General features: G+C 45.4%; 1 protein-coding gene across 1 annotated transcript in view; it reads left to right on the plus strand.

Annotated features, from left to right (window-relative positions):
* Window positions 1-4,510: 4,510 nt before the first annotated feature.
* The window catches only part of EYA3 (EYA transcriptional coactivator and phosphatase 3), a 136,549-nt gene continuing 123,660 nt past the window's right edge, over window positions 4,511-17,399 (plus strand). Inside the window, exon 1 of the mRNA XM_039511294.1 lies at window positions 4,511-4,793. The gene's annotated coding sequence lies outside the window, so the exon portion shown is untranslated. The remainder of the gene's footprint in view (window positions 4,794-17,399) is intronic.

Below are 17,399 nucleotides of genomic sequence, written 5' to 3' on the forward strand. Positions count from 1 at the left end.
CCTGAGATTCTATGATTGATTCCTGAAATGTGGCTCCCAGAACAATACTCCAATTGAGGCCTAATCAGCATGGAATAGAGTGGAAGAATTACTTCTCGTGTCTTGCTTTCAATACTCCTGCTAATACATCCCAGAACGATGTTTGCTTTTTTTGCAACAGCATTACACTGTTGACTCATATTTAGCTTGTGATCCACTATGACCCCCAGATCCCTTGCTGAAGTACTCCTTCCTAGGCAGTAATTTCCCATTTTGTATGTGTGCAACTGATTGTTCCTTCCTAAGTGGAGTACTTTGTATTTGTCCTTATTGAATTTCATCCTATTTACTTCAGTCAATTTCTCCAGTTTGTCCAGATCATTTTGAATGATAGTCCTATTCTCCAAAGCACTTGCAACCCCTCTCAGCTTGGAACTGTCCGCAAACTTTATAAGTGTACTCTCTATGCCATTATCTACATAATTTATCAAGATATTGAACAGAACTGGATCCAGAACTGATCCCTGCAGGACCCCACTCGTTATGCCCTTCCAGCATAACTGTGAACCTCTTGGAACAATTTTCCAACCAGTTATGCACCCACACTTATAATAGCTCCATCTAGGTTGTATTTCCCTAGTTTGTTTATGAGGTCATGCAAAACAGTATCCAAAGCCTTACTAAAGTCAAGATATACTACTTCTACTGCTTCCCCCCATCCACAAGGCTTGTTACCCTGTCAAAAAAAGCTATCAGGTTGGTTTGACACGATTTGTTCTTGACAAATCCATGCTGACTGTTATTTATCACCTTATTATCTTCTAGGCGTTTGCAAATTGATTGCTTATTTATTTGCTCCATTATCTTTCCGGGTACAGAAGTTAAACTGACTGGTCTGTAATTCCCCGGGTTGCCCTTATTTCCCCTTTTATAAAGTCCCTTTTCATAAAGACCCCTGTCACCCAGCAACTTCAGATTCCTAGAACAGATCTGTAGTATTTGAGCCATAAGAACATTACTACCTCTTCTGTGGACCAGCCTCTAGAGGAGAGGTTCCCAAACTTTTCTTATTGCGTACCCCCTTTGAGATCTACCAGCTCCCCATGTATCCCCTTCCACATCCAGCTGCCTGCGTACCTTTACCCTTCTCAGCACTGACACTTTGGGTGTTCTTCTTAACACTACCTGTCTTTAACCATCTGTCCATATTTCATTCTTACATACAGATATAGTTATAGTGCAATGTATACAACTGAGAAGAAAAAAAAACTACATTTCTGAGCTCAGACTGGTCAGCTGCTGGGCAACTGAATCTGTGCTGTACAGTGATTGGAGACAATGGCTCTGTACCTCAGCATCTCTGTGATCTTATTGGTACAGCTTGAAGTAAATTTACTACCATATTTATATAACAAATTCCCACAGAGTTTTAAAGTTTCATCTGAGTAGCCTATTATGAAAATACAATAAATAAAATTAATAAATAAAATCCACCATTACAGAATTTCTCCCACTTATCCCCCAGAGATGTCTCACATACAGGGCCGGCTCTGGCTTTTTTGCCACCCCAAGCAAAAAAAAAAAAAGGGGGGGGGGGCGGCCGGAGCGGCAAAACAGGGAAAAAATAAAAATAAAAACACGGCGTGGCTGAAGCGACAAAGCGGAGGGGGGGGGGGGACAAAACAAAAAGACACCACGGCTGGAGCGGCAAAGCGGAGGGTGGGGGGGAACATGACGCGGCTGGAGCGGCAAAGCATGGTGGGGGGAAAACCTGTGGCATGGCTGGAACAGCAAAGCAGGGGGAAAAAAATAACAACACGGCGCAGCCGGAGTGGCAAAGCGGGGGGTGGGGGGAACCAAAAAATGGCGCGGCTGGAGCGGCAAAGGGGTGGGGGGATGGCACGGTATTGGACACCTATTCCTAGAGTTCTATTCCCAACTGCAATCTCTCTGGTGATTTGTAAAATGGGGTGGCTACCACTTGACTACCTTCTAGGATTAAGGCATGAGGTCTTGGTCCGTAATCTGGGCTATGAAGTGCACAGAAATACAAACAGCAGTCTGTAAAGTTCCCAACACAGTACACCTTCCCTTAAGATGTGTGGATACTTTCACTCAGTAGAACAGGCAACCTGAATAGTCTTAAAAAGTTGATCATTCTGCAAAATCTAGTATCTCTAGAGACTTGCAACTATGTTATATAGTCAAGTCAAAGAAAGTGTACTGAATGCAATAAAAACACAGTGAATACTGTAATGTGAAATTTAAAAAAGCCTGACAAGTATTAAGGCTATCAAGTATGTTCCCTAATTTCTAACAAAGTCCTCCTGAATGCCACACATCATGAAAATTAAATAAATACGCTACACTTCTATGGTGCCTTCCATCTATGGTTCTCAAAGTGTTTTATAAACAGGCATCACAACACTTCTGAGATATGTTTTTCTTACTGAGCAGAGAAAATTATTTAGATCATATGCAGAACTTTTTTGGATGATAATCAAAAGCTGAAAATATGCCAATGCATTGAGGAGCAATACGAAAAATAAATGGAAAATTTATCATCTTCATTTAATTTCCTCCTTCCCCTCCTCTAGACTTTCTTATATTCTGCTCATTACATCTGTAATTAGCTTTCAAACCTAACTGCCACGCCAACCTCTCCCCTTCCTTCACATCCCTCCTAACATTATGGCTTGAGAGTACAAGTTTTTTTTTTTTTAAGTAAAATATCAGAGTCCCTGTATGATCTTATTACTGCAACCATTGTCCTACCTATTTTGCCTTCTCCCTTTTTTTTTTTTTTTTATTAGACAGTGGATGAGGTAATATCTTGTATTGGACCAACTTCTGTTGGTGGGCGAAGCTTTCAAGCTACACAGAGCTCTTCCTCAGGTCAGTGTAGCTCTCTGTAGTTTGAAGGCTTGTCCCTTCCACTAACAGAAGCTGGTCCAATAAAAGATATTTCCTCACTCACCTTGTTTCTCTTACCCTGGGACCAACATAGCAACAACAACACTGCAAACTCCTTTTTATTACTCTAATTCAGGGGTTCTCAAATTTCACCCCTTCACCTGACCCCTTTCTGACAACAAAAATTACTACATGAACCCAGGAGGGGGTACTGAAGCCTGAGCCCGTCCGAGCCCAGCTGGGGGAGAGGGGGCAGCAAAGCCTGAGGTTCACTGCTCTGGGTGGGGGAACCAAAGCCAAAGGGCTTTCAGCCTCAGGCAGGGGGCCTGTGACCTGAGCCCCGCCACTAAGGGATGAAGTCCTCGGGTTTTGGACCCGGACAGTGAGACTCAGGCTTCAGCTTTGGCCCGGTGCAATGGGGCACAGTCTTCGGCTCCAGACGGTGAGGCTTGGTCTTGGGCTGCTTAACCCAGAAAGTCTAACACCAGCCCTGGTGACCACACTGCATGATCAGGTCACCCTGTAAGCTCCCATGGGCATGGCTCACACCTTCACTTGTCATGCCTAGCCTGGGTGTTCAGCTACCAGAACTGTAAGCGAACCTTAGCATCAGGCAGGAGTGGCACTCGCCACCTCGGCAATAGAGAGCATGCCTCCTCCACACGTCCTGGCTGTTTCACTGCACATCATGACATGCCAGAGCAGGGGTGGGCAAACTAAGGTCCGTGGGCTGGATTTGGCCCGCCAGCCATTTTACTCCTGCCCTTGATCTCCTGCTGGGGAGCGGGGTCTGGGGTTTGCCCCACTCTGGCATTCCAGATGGGGAGCAGGGTCGGGAGCCGGAAGCAGCAACATGCCCCCCCCCCCCGGCTCTTACGCATAGGGGCAGCCAGGGGACTCCACTCTGCACACTGCCCCCACCCCAAGTGCTGCCCTGAAGCTCCCATCGGCCAGGAACCATGGCCAAAGGGAGCTGCAGGGACGGTGGCTGCAGATGGGGTAGCGTGCAGAGCCGACTGGCCACACCTCCGTGTAGAAGGGACATGCCGCTACTTCCGGGAGCCACTTGTGGTAACCCCAAAACACTGCCCCAGTCCTGATCCACCTCCCGCCCATCAAACGCATCTGTCCCAGCCCAGAGCACTGACCTACACCCCACACACCTCCTCCCCGGACAGAGCCCTCGCCCTGCCCGCCAGCACCCCACCTCGGAGCCCCCCCAGCACCTGCCCCCCCCAGCACCCCACCCCGGAGCCCCCAGCACCTGCCACCCAGCACCCCCCCAGCACCTGCCCCCAGCACCCCACCCCGGAGCCCCCAGCACCTGCCCCCAGCACCCCACCCTGAGCCCCCAGCACCTGCCCCCAGCACCCCACCCCGGAGCCCCCTCATTTCTGGCCCCACCCCGGAGCCTGCGCGCCGAACCGCGCCCTCACCGCCCCGCTGCTGTGAGCATCCCCGGCCCGCCCGGGCTCGCTCCTCGGCAGGCTGACGAGCCGGCCCTGAGCAGCGCCTGGGTGACACCTCGTGGGCCGCACTGGTCCCTGCAGGGCACCTACAGCGGGCGGCCGGGCTCAGGGCGAGGCGCCGCTTTCACCGGGGTTATGGCACTAACCCAGCTGCCCCGCGCTCCCCGGAACTCGCCCCGGCTCCACAGGCTGACCCGGCCCGGCCCGGCCCCCCGCCCGCACCCGCGCTGAGGATGAAGAAAGAACCGGCCGAGCCGAGCCGGGCCGCTCCCAACTCCACCTCAGCGTCACTTCCGGCTGAGCGGGGTTCTGCTTCCGGGTTACGCTGCCCTGGCTGGGCTCCGAGCTGAAGTGTTCCTTGCACCGACCCGCCGCTGCCATGTCCCCCACGGGACGCATTGCCGGGGCCGGCTCCGGAGCTGCCGCCTCACGGTAAGAGGCTGCTCCGCTGGCCTCTGCAGGCTCCTTCTCGCGAGAGCCAGGGACCCCCGCCATAGCAGCCCCCCCGGACGAGAGCGCCTCACGCGTGGATATGCCCGGCCCCCTCCCGGGACCGGCACGGCGGGAACGGAGCGGTCCCTGTCACCGTGCCGCCCACTGCGCTGCTGCCACTTCACCCCGCCAGGCCGCCGCGCTGGGTCTGGGGCCCGGAGCCCGCAGCTGGCTCTCCCGTGGGGCCGCGGCTGGGGTGGGAGTGTGGGGTAGCGGAGCTTAGGAGACGGTGGGCTTGTGGTCACTGTAGTGCTGACTAAGGGCTGGCTGGGGGAGGGGGAGACCCCTGAGCGAGCCGTACAAATTAATGTGAAGGTTTCATTCGTGTACAGCCTCAGTGAAACGGTCACTGCCTATAAATGGGCCAATTTCCCTGCCGAGTCCTTCCATCCAACTCCAATAGCCTCTAAACATGGACTTATTTTCTGTACCTGTGGCTAGCACTGTTTCTGCAGCATGAATGCCTATAGAGCATTAACCATATTGTGATGTATTGTCTGAAGTCTAAATACGGGTTCCAGATTGTTAAGAAAGCGTGTCCTTATGGACAGTTAAATGAAAACCTCTTCTCTGTATGCAGCTACAGTAAAAAGAAATAAGATGTTAGGGTGCATAAGAAGGGGATGGAGAATTAAAGACAAAATGTAATGCCATTATATAAATCAGTGTTACACCCTCAGCTGGACACTATGTGCTGTATTGGTCATGCCATCTCAGAAAGAATGTTGTAGAATTAAAGGGGTTTTAATTCACTCTTCTCTTATGGTGACTTCTTTCTGTAGCTGCACAGGAATCCTAATTTTCACTATTGGGGAAAAGTTTGCTGTTCTGCTGACATTATGTAGCTGTGGCCTTTCCTTTCCTTAAAATCATATCATTGTGAATACCATTGTGCTCTTTTGTGATGTGATTTTGATTGCTTACAGTATATTTTCACTTTTTAAATAGACCTTAATGCTTCTTGTCACTTAAGATTTTGGGAGTGAGCACTCATTTATGGCTTAGATGGTTTAAACTTCATGTGAAATTGGACTTTGAAATGGTCACTGGCCCATCAGCCTAGAATTGTGTGTTTTGCATTTTGTGGTACGGAGTGTAGCAAGTCCTAGATATTAGCTGACCATAATTCTCAGTCTTGATTCATTTACTATCTGTAAACATTTTTAACCTTTAAATGTCTAGTTGTAGGATAACTTTTGAATTGGGCTGTATATAAAAAAGTATCTGTATTTTGCAGTGTGTGGTAATAGGATTTGTGGAAGAATCTCCATGATAAGCTGACATAGTGTTTCTTAGCTTTCATGTGCCACATGCTGAGCTTGTTGGTGTAAATAGTGGGCCCCCCAAACAGCTGATGACCGTCCTGGATTTATGGTGAGCTTGATCTGGGTCAGGACCCAGAGACACAGAGGAAGGCTGGTTAAGGCAGATTGGAATGTTTTCGTTTGATGGTCAGATCTAATCATTAAGATAAAAAGTGGTCCCAAAATGTTGTTCTTCTTGGGTATTGAGGTGTGCTAAAAATGTATACAGTACATTGATGTCAAAGGGATATTGGCAAGTCAAAATTGCCCCTGAATTAATATTTGGAAAAATTCAACCTGATACTAATAGATTTTTTTTTTCATGCTTTGCAGTGCTAGGCTAGTGTAGGAGAATTTGAATGTGAAATTGACTAAAAACTACTTTAATTGTTCCACCTGAGAGAAATGGAAAAAGTAAATGACATTAAAGGTGTAACACTAATTAGATTTTTAACATTTTCAGTTTTAATCTTTGTAAATTTGTAAAAATGATACTTAAGATGACTGCCTCTTTAATATGCCAAATGAGGGTGTAAGGTTACAGTATTATTCAAACCATGAGGTGGTTTGAAATAGTGTCAAGCTTTGCTATAACAGATCTTTATTGTGGGGAGAGACTACTTAAGGGAATGCTCTTTTCCTAAGCCCATAGCTTTTCCTTAGCCCAGAGACTGCTAATTTTTATTTAGTACCACTGTGGGCAGTGCACGTCTGAGACAAATGACAATGTTCCTGCCCAAGGACTAACAGTCTGAAGCCCTGATCCCACTAGCTAATCCGTACAGACTCTTGTGTCCATGTGGATGAGGTCAGTGGGGCTCTAAATGAGCATAAAGATCTATCACTAGAGATCAGCTTGCAGTATCACGACCCTGGTTACTACATAATGTGATGATGCATTATAGTGATCAATAAGGAGGTGGGGAAAAAAGAGGACAAAGATTACAGCAGTATCTACTTTGGCTAGTAATACATTCATGTACCTCATGGGTTTGTAACTTGGATACTTCCATTATAAGAGCAAGAGTAAGGTTTTATAGATCTCACAGAAGGGGTTTGTTTTAAGGAGAGTCTTGAGAAAGAAGATGAGGCATGGTGAGCTGGGTGTGAACAGCAGCAAGGAAAAAGGCCAGGAGGTGACACTGGGAAATGCAACTAGGGAGGTGGCTCATTGTGTGCTTTGAGGGGTAAAATCAGTTCAGTGGGAAGTGCCGAATTGTGAAGGGCTTTGAAGGTAAAGGTCAGGTCTGGAGCTCAAATTTAAAAGATATAAAGGTGTGGGGAAGCCAAAGCTAGATATGCTAGATGTGGTCAGAGCATCAGGCAAGGTACCTTTTTTTTTTCCTCTCTCTTTTTTAACAGTAGCATTTTGAGGGTTTGGAGAGTCTAGAGCAGTGGTTCTCAAACTGGGGTTTGTGAAATGTTACAGGCGGGTCTGGGGGGGGGAATTCCCTAATGGCGGACAGAGCGGTCCCTAGGGACAGGACCAGCAGACTGGAGCCCCTGGACTTCCAAGATCTAAGCAGATCGAAGCAAGCATGTCTGTCACACTGAGGAGATTTAAACTTCAAGACTCCTTATAAGAAATGGAAAGGGAGTTGGATATTTTTTTGCTGTTTTTAAAATTAAATAGGCAGCTAGTATTGTTTTTAAAATTATGATGAAGAACAAGTTTAAGCTTTGTTGTAACGTGTGTTGTTTGCCTGGACTGCTCAAGACCTGAATGCTTGTGTAGGAGGAACTCTTTGAGTTGGCTTCTTAGATACCTTCATGCTGTTTCACATCTGATACTCCTTGATGAAACACGGGAGCCTTGTCTTATAAAAAGCTTATTCAAAGTGATACAAGCTACGAAAGTGAGATCTTGGAAGAGTGTTGCCATTTTCATAATGTAATAAAAATACTGTAATAATAAATAATAATTAATAATAGTGTGTAATAAGCATGTTATAAAAACAAATTTTATATTCCCAAGATCATTGCTTTTATAATTTATACTCAGATAAAGGAGAAAATCCCTGGAAATATTCATTTTTAGGAGGGGGATTACGAGACTTGACATTTTAATGAAAGGAGTTCACAGGTTGTTAAAGTTTGGGAACCACTGGTATAAAGGCAGGGAGGTGATGGCCAGTTTGACTACTGCACTATCCTGATGTAAACTTCCCTTTTCCGTCCACACTCTGACACCACCTACAATGCAGCTATCCATTTTTAATACAGAAACTTACAGCATATTGAGAACTTGGAATGCAGTGTGTACTGTGCAGTGCTGTGGGAAAGGGCTTAATCAGTGTGTTCAGAATTATTGTTTATGATATCTGATGTATTTGGCGCAGTTCAGGGCTAGCTGCACCATATCCTTTACAGTATTAAGCTGGGTATTGTGAAATTTGTAACGTGGCTGATTTAACCTGCATTAGGCAAAAACTTGGTGTATAGGATTGTCGCAGAGTTTTTTTCTCTATATAAATAGGGGTACCCTCTCTTCAGGTGTTTCCTGCACTCACAGCTATAATGCCTTCTGCACTGGCCTCTGGCCTCCTAGTCCTGGAGCACCTGGCCCTTACAACCTCTCCAACTTCCCTCTTGTAGGATTTTATACAGCTGCTGGTGTTGATCAGCTGCTCTCACCAAATAGTCCTGTAAGTATACTTGGGTCTCCCACAGTCTCTGCTGATTTTCCAGTATCTGTCCCCATATAGCATGGACCTCTCCTTGTTGCTTATGATCTCCTGTCTGTGAGAGTAGCACCTCCGGCATCAACTCTGGTAGGGGATAACTTCCTTCAGCAAAAGAAGTCTGTACTGTAGGAATTGCCATCTCTCTTTCCCTTAGGGGTTCTTTCTTTGTTATGGCCCCTTTGTCAAGTTTCGACTTCCTTTCAGTCTCTAAGCCCTAACCTTGGGGTGCTCATCATGCACAGTCTGTCACTGATCCCTTTTGTCAGGGATGACTATCATGCCCACATTCACCACCAATTGTGATGGGGTCGTCTACACTGCCAGATGGTGCCTCCTCCTGGTGGTTCTGGGTATTAGCTCTGTGAAGCTGACGCCCCTTCCTGCGGTTGCACTTTGTCATTGTCTCTTTCTCACTCTGTGCCCTCTTTTTCACTGCGGGAGCTGCAGCTTCCTCTTCGGGATTTCACTGTCTGGCCAAGTTACTCAGCAGTTTCCCCTTCCAGGTTGGTCGTTTATGGTTCTCTCCAGAAGCAGCATCAGGCAGCCCTCACACCTGCTGCCCTGACTGTGTCGTTCCCGCAGTGACGCCAACAGGCCTCGTATCCACTACCCTTAGTAATACCTGTTGGCAGGGAAACCCAGGCCCACTCTCTACTCTGGGGGCCAGCCCGGGGCCCTCTAGTAAACAGTTAAGGTCTGCATCTACCCCAACCTTACTGTTCTTACCCCTGGACTCCTTCCTACCATGCTGCTTCTCCCCTACTTCAGGCAGAGGGACTGCAGGCTCCTTACACTGTTGCGGGCCTCCTGGCTTTATAGAATCCACTCCTGTCCCCTCACAGGTGAGCGTCCTTTTAATTAGCTCCCTCCACACAGCCTAAAGCTCCCCAGTTTGCAACTTAATTGGCTGATTTGACCTACTGGGTCTAATTCAGCTTTTGCAGGGCCAGTGTGGGGATTACACCCCATCACAAATATCTTCTCCAGCTATAATCTGAGTCCATGTTTACGCTTGAAAGCTTTATCAGTAGCATTTTTGTCTACATACAGCTCTCTGCATTGCAGTACTGCTAGAGCACATGCGTGCTTGACTGCCTTTGCTAGTGCCACATGTCCTCACTGAGAGTGGTTTTATCATCAGAAGATAGTATGGGGCACTGTGGGTAGGCAGCCCAGTGTTCCTGTGCCACTGTCCAGTGTGTTTTCTTGTGGGAGGTTTTTGGAGTGCATTGGGGGATACCAGCACTCCTCTCAGGGAATTGTGGGAGCTTGGGGTGAAACACCCACAATTCCCTTTGATACGGTAATCTTCTCTTTTTGTGCCATTTATAAAATTCCCAAAGTTCCTCTCTTACATCCCAAAATCTGTTCTTCCTCATGCTACTTTTCAATCTTTTTGCCATCTTGCTGGCAGAAGCATGGCTGCTGAACAGATCAGTGGAGTTCTCATGTCTGTTTTAGAGACTGGGCACCAAATTCTTCTGTGTTTGTGGCACTTCAACAGCTACCACAGTGCCAGCCATGCAGCAGCGAAAATGAGAATACCAAGGAAGGCGTGGATGATGCAGATAGTGACTGACAACTGCCGGCTGCTGCAGGCATTCTCCGACCTGGTACATGCAGTGGAGTGGTATTTCTGGGTCTGTGAGATGAGCACCAAGTGGTGGAATCAGATCGTGATGCAAATTTGGGATGATCAGCCATGGATGCAAATTTTTCACATGTGGAAGGCCACATTCCTAAAGTTGTGCACTGACCTTTATCCAGTCCTCCAGTGCAGAGATACCAAAATGAGAGCAGCTTTTGACAGTGGAAAAGTGGGTGACGATCGCACCCTAGAATCTTGCCATCCCAGACCGCTGTTGATCTGTGGAAATCAGTTTGACGTTGAAAAATCTTCAGTAGGGCTGTCATCATCTAAATGTGCAAAGCCATTTAGCACGTCCTGCTGCCAAGGACTGTGACTCAATCTGGGCAATGTTTAGGAAATAATTCTATGCAGTGGGTTTCCCAAACTGTGGAGAGATGATAGGACACATATCCCCATTCTGACACCCCGCCACACCTTGTTTTTGAGACTATAAATAGAAGGGGTATTTCTCCATGGTTATGCAAGCGTTGGTGGATCACCAGGGATGTTTCACTGATGTGAACATTGGGTGGTCATGGAAGGTGCATTGTGCTTACATCTTGAGAAGTATAGGACTTCTTGAAAAGCTGCAAGCAAGGACATTTTCCCCTGACTGATATATTAACATTGGTGGGGTTGCAGTGCCAACCGTGATTCTCAGTGACCCAGCTTACTGTTTGCTTCCCTGGGTCAGAAACCGTGCAGCAGGAACCCGGATGGCAGCAAGGAAAGATCTAACTACCACATGAGCAGGTGCAGGATGATGACTGTTGAATGTGCATTTAGTAGATTGAAAGGACGTTGGAGGTGCCTCATGATTAGGCTGGATCTCTGTGAGCCAAATTTTCCTATTGTTGTATGTTGTATTTTACATAATACTTGTGAAGCAAAGGGAGAAATGTTACCAGTGAGGTGGAAAGGAGTGTCTGCTGATCTTTAACAGCCAGCCACAAGGGCAACTATCAGAGTGCATCCATGCTGTCAGGCTGTTCACAGGTGCTGCATGGGAGGCCTTAAAAGAACTCTAACATTGTGCCATAGTATTGCAGCATGCTGCTTTGCTATTGTGACACTTTGTAAGTAAACTGTACTTTGCTTGTATATGAATTTTAATAAGTGTAAATGCTTGTTGTAAATCTGGTGGGAGGGGTGCGGATGATGTCACGTGCCTGATTTGTAATACAGTAAATAAATCATGATTTTTACTAAAAACAATTTTATTGAGCAGTAATAAATAATGAAAGAACTTCTTAAAAACATTTTAAATAACTTAAAAGCTAAATGTAAGGTGCTGATTACTCCTGAACGAATCACAGGTCAGTGTATATATAACCAAAGCAGCTCTTCTTTGTAATGTTCCTTTTTTACCTACAAGCAGTTTCAATTGTTTGCAATTGTCTCTGAGGGTTTTCCATTGATAGCTTTGCAATGGAGCAAGGCTAGACAGTTGAGCCTTGCGTTACATCACCGCCTAACCAGGGCAGCGTGACAACTCTGTCCTGCTGCAGTGAGCCATCACCAAAACATTGTATCCACTGGTGACTAACTTTTACTCCGAGTCCATAAAGTATACTTTCAGAATAAATATATTATTTCTTATATATTTCCTGTATGCACATCTTACAAAAAATATGAATCTTGACAAGTCATGAAGTTTCTTTAGATTCCTAACATGTAACTCTTTATGGATAAATATTCTGCAGGATATGTTTGGTGTAGTGAGTTTGTCAGGTCTGAGATGAGAGTTGTTTTAAAGAACAGAGGACCCTTTGCCAAGAGGTCTCTGTGTCACAGCTTCCTTCTTCTGGGTCTCGTGAGGTGTCCACTGTCACTTGTGGAGTGGTGATGGGGTCCCCGCAAAGTATGGCATCCAGTGCCTCAGAGAAGTGGCAAGTATGGAGGCCAGTCCCAGATTTTCTTTTGGCCTCTGTGTTTTGGCAGTAGCCCACTAACACCCACTCTTAGGCTCCTCTCCCTTCTGAACAGAGAATTTCCAGGCTGCACAGTTCCCTGCCTTCATTGTGGATTTCCCAGCACAGATAGGTTGCCCAAGGACACCTGCTTGCTTTCTCTTCAGAGACAGGCAGGTGTCATTTCTGCAGTTACAGGTTGCTACACAGTTCTTTCTGTCCAAGCTTGCTTATTCTTGAAGTGAAAAGCATTAGAGAGAAAATGTATTAAAACAATAGAAGAACCTACACACATGCTACTAAGCTTACCAGAATTACCCTCAACCCTAACATGGATTCTGGCAGGAGCAGTCCTTCAGTACACCACCCAAGAGGATTCCTTATGGTTACTGGTTCATCACAGCTTCAGCTCAGAACAAGCACCCAGTCCTACCTTAAGGTTGGGGCCCTCTGTGGACCAGGGAAACTGTCTGTTTGCTGGATCAGAAACAAGGCCAAGAGCCAGTTTTAAACAAGGCTGTTTATCCGGAAGCCTTTCCTTTGTCTGTTGGTCCTTGGAGAATCCAATCTGAGGAAGTATATGTACTTTTCCAGGAGGAGGCTTCTCTGGAGATGTGACAACCTTAGGAACGTAAGAGCGGCCATACTGGGTCAGACCAATAGTCCATCTAGTGTAGTATCCTGTCTTCCGACAGTTGCCAATGCCAGGTGCTTCAGAGGTAAAGAACAGAACAGGCAATCATTGAGTGATCCATCCCCTGGTGTTCACTCCCAGCATCTGGCAGTCAGAGGCTTAGGGACATTCAGAGCATGGTGTTGCGTCCCTGCCCATCCTGGCTAATAGCCATTGATGGACCCATCCTCCATGAATTTATCTAGTTCTTTTTATCCCTTTTCCAGATTGTTTATGAATATGTTGAACAGCACTGGTCCCAGTACAGACACCTGGGGGACACCACTATTTACCTCTCTCCATTCCGAAAACTGGCCCTTTATTCCTACCCTTTCTTTTCTATCTTTTAACCAGTTACTGATCCATGAGAGAACCTTCCCTCTTATCCCATGACTGCTTACTTTGCTTAAGAGCCTTTGGTAAGGGACCTTGTCAAAGGCTTTCTGAAAGTCCAAGTACACTATATCCACTGGAGCACTGTTGTCCACATGTTTGTTGACACCCTCAGGCATGATTTCTCTTTACAATAGCTATGTTGATTCTTCCCCAACAAATCATGTTCATCTGTGTCTCTGATAATTCTGTTCTTTACTATCATTTCAACCGATTTGCCTGATACTGAAATTAGGTTTACCAACCTGTAATTCCCAGGATTGCCTCCAGAATTATTTTAAAAATTGGTGTCACATTAGCTATCCTCCAGCCATCTGGTACAGAAGCTGATTTAAATGATAGGTTACATACCATAGTTAGTAGTACTGCAATTTGAGTTCCTTCATAACTCTTGGATGAATACCTTCTGGTCCTAGTGACTTATTACTGTTTAATTTATCAATTTGTTCCAAAGCTGCCTCTTAATGACAACTCAATCTGGGACAGTTCCTCAGATTTGTCACCTAAAAAGAATGGCTCCGATATGGGAATCTCCCTCACATCTTCTGCAGTGAATATTGATGCAAATAATTCATTTAGTTTCTCCATAGTGGCCTTATCTTCCTTGAGTGCTCCTTTAGCACCTCAATCATCCACTGGCTCCACAGATTGTTTAGCAAGCTTCCTGCTTCTGATGCACTTAAAAAAAAATTGCTGTTATTTTTTGAGTCTTTGGCTAGTTGCTGTATGTGGCCTACCTAATTATTATTTTACACTTGGCTTGCCAGAGTTTATACTCCTTTCTATTTTTCTCAGTAGGAAAGAAGCCTTTTTGCCTCTAACTGCTTCCTTTACTTTGTGGTTTATCCATGGTGGCACTTTTTTTGGTCCTCTTGTGTTTTTTAAGGGGTATACATTTAATTTGAGCCTCTATTATGGTGCTTTTAAAAAGTTTCCATGCAGCTTGCATGCATTTCACTTTTGGGACTGTACCTTTTAATTTCTGTTTAACTAGCTTCCTCATTTTTGTGTAGTTCCCCTTTCTGAAATGAAATGCCCCTGTTGTTCTCCTATTTACTTGTCACATGGAAGTACATACAATAATACATATACAACTGTATTTTAATACAGTGAACTTCAAAGATATTTAAAACAAATTCAGTAAGGTTTAACTTAATTCAATAAAGTTCACTCAGGATATTGCAGGAAATTTTCAGTCTGTCACACTGCTCATCCCTCTTGTATCCCAACTGCGACATCTTCTCTGCAATGTCCAAATTATTTCTGAGGATATTCCTCAGCTGGGCTTGCACTGCCTCTTCTCCCCACAGGCAGACACAAACCAAGACTTCTTTCCTGGACCAGGCAGCAGCACGTGGCTTTCCTGCAGCTTCAGATGGAGCCAGGCGGGCTATCAGGAAGAGAAGCGTTGCAAAAAAACTCTGGGATTTTCAAAGGCTTCCTTCCAGTCAGTGGGCAGCAAAGAGCAGAACTGTGGCCAGAGCAGGGGGAGGGGCATTTGTGGGACTGTGCTGGAAGACTGTTTTTATGAATGCAGTGTCGACACAGGCATTTTATTGGTGGAACAGGGCTGGTAGGTGGCTTCTGTCATTTGGGGACGTGGCTTAATTTGATCAGAAAGTCAGAGTTTTACCAGTAGGACTCAAAATTGAGTATGGATGCTCACAAGGATGTGCCAAAATAAAGCATGTTTTACTAGTAAAAGTTTGTAGTGTAGACCAGGCCTATGTCACCTTAGATGTCTTTTTAGTTGACAGAAACAGTATTTATTTATTTACTTATTTATTTTTTAAAAGCTCAGTGCTCCTCTTTCTACTTTCAACTAAAAAAGAAATTGAATTTTAGTTAAAACTGAGACTTGGCAGGCTGGTACATGCCATGTACTACACCCATCCAGTGAGTAGGTCTTCTAAAAACCTTTGTTATTGAAGTTTGAAAAGTGACATTATCAGAAGCCAACTAGCTAGAGACCTGGGTATAAAAGTGACCTTCCAAGCAATGTTCAGGAACAGCACTCTGATAAGAATCTGAGCATCTGCAAGTGAGGACCGGTCGTCTTACCAGAGCATTACCTATAGCACTTGCTGGTGGGTCCTATGACTAGTAGGTTTAGGAGAGTATTAGAGGGGTAGCCGTGTTAGTCTGGATCTGTAAAAGCGGCAAAGAGTTCTGTGGCACCTTATAGACTAACAAACATATTGGAGCATGAGCTTTTGTGGGTGAATATTCACTTTGTTGGATGCATGTAGTGGAAATTTCCAGAGGCAGGTATAAATATGCAAGCAAAAATCAGGCTAGAGATAACGAGGTTAGTTCAGTCAGGGAGGATGAGGCCCTCTTCTAGCAGTTGAGGTGTGAACACAAAGGGAAGAGAAACTGCTTTTGTAGTTGGCTAACCATTCACAGTCTTTGTTTAATCCTGAGCTGATGGTGTCAAATTTGCAGATGAACTGAAGCTCAGGTTTAGGAGAGCCTTTTTTCACTTTCCTTCCATCTTTCTCTTGCTGTGAATTCTCTCTCCCTTTTTGTAATTTATTGGAGGAGTTACGGTCTGATTCAGGCCTGCACAACTCGTAAAGCAGGCTGGAAGGAGGTTACCCAGGCTGGAAGGAGGTTATTAGTGGAGTTCCTCAGGGATCAGTTTTGGGACCAATCTTATTTAATCTTTTTGTTACTGACCTTGGCACAAAAAGTGGGAATGTGCTAATAAAGTTTGCGGATGACACAAAGCTGGGAGGTATTGCTAACACAGAGAAGGACCGGGATATCCTACAGGAAGATCTGGATGACCTTGTAAACTGGAGTAATAGTAATAGGATGAAATTTAATAGTGAAAAGTGCAAGGTCATGCATTTAGGGATTAATAACAAGAATTTTAGTTATAAATTGGGGACACATCAGTTGGAAGTAACAGAGGAGGAGAAGGACCTCGGAGTATTGGTTGACCACAGGATGACTATGAGCCGCCAATGTGATATGGCATTAAAAAAGCTAATGCAGTTTTAGGATGCATCAGGCAAGGTATTTCCAGTAAAGATAAGGAGGTGTTAGTACCATTATACAAGGCACTGGTGAGACCTCATCTGGAATGCTGTGTGCAGTTCTGGTCTCCCATGTTTAAGAAGGATAAATTCAAACTGGAACAGGTTCAGAGATGGGCTACTAGGATGATCCGAGGAATGGAAAACCTGTCTTATGAAAGGAGACTCAAAGAGCTTGGCTTGTTTAGCTTAACCAAAAGAAGGCTGACAGGAGATATGATTGCTCTCTATAAATATATCAAAGGAATAAATACCAAGGAGGGAGAGGAATTATTTAAGCTTAATACCAATGTGGACACAAGAACAAATGGATATAAACTGGACACTAGGAAGTTTAGACTTGAAATTAGATGAAGGTTTCTAACCATTAGAGGAGTGAAGTTCTGGAACAGCCTTCCAAGGAGAATAGTGAGGGCAAAAGACACATCTGGCTTTAAGACTAAGCTTGATAAGTTTATGGAGGGGATGGTATGGTGGGATAGCCTAATTTTGGCAATTGATCTTTGATTATCAGCAGGTAAGTATGCCCAGTGGTCTGTGATGGGATGTTAGATGGGGTGGGATCTGAGTTACTACAGAGAATTCTTTCCTGGGTGCTGGCTGGTGAGTCTTGCCCACATGCTCAGGGTTTAACTGATCACCATATTTGGGGTCGGGAAGGAATTTTCCTCCAGGGCAGATTGGCAGAGGCCCTGGAGGTTTTTCGCCTTCCTGTGCAGCATGGGGCACGGGTCACTTGCTGGAGGATTCTCTGCACCTTGAGGTCTTCAAACCACAATTTGAGGACTTCAGTAACTCAGACATAGGTTAGGGGTTTGTTATAGAAGTGGATGGGTGAGATTTTGTGGCCTGCATTGTGCAGGAGGTCAGACTAGATGATCATAATGGTCCCTTCTGACCTTAGTCTGAGT

The sequence above is a fragment of the Mauremys reevesii genome, linkage group 23, assembly GCF_016161935.1.
Source record: "Mauremys reevesii isolate NIE-2019 linkage group 23, ASM1616193v1, whole genome shotgun sequence".
Taxonomy (NCBI): Eukaryota; Metazoa; Chordata; order Testudines; family Geoemydidae; genus Mauremys; species Mauremys reevesii.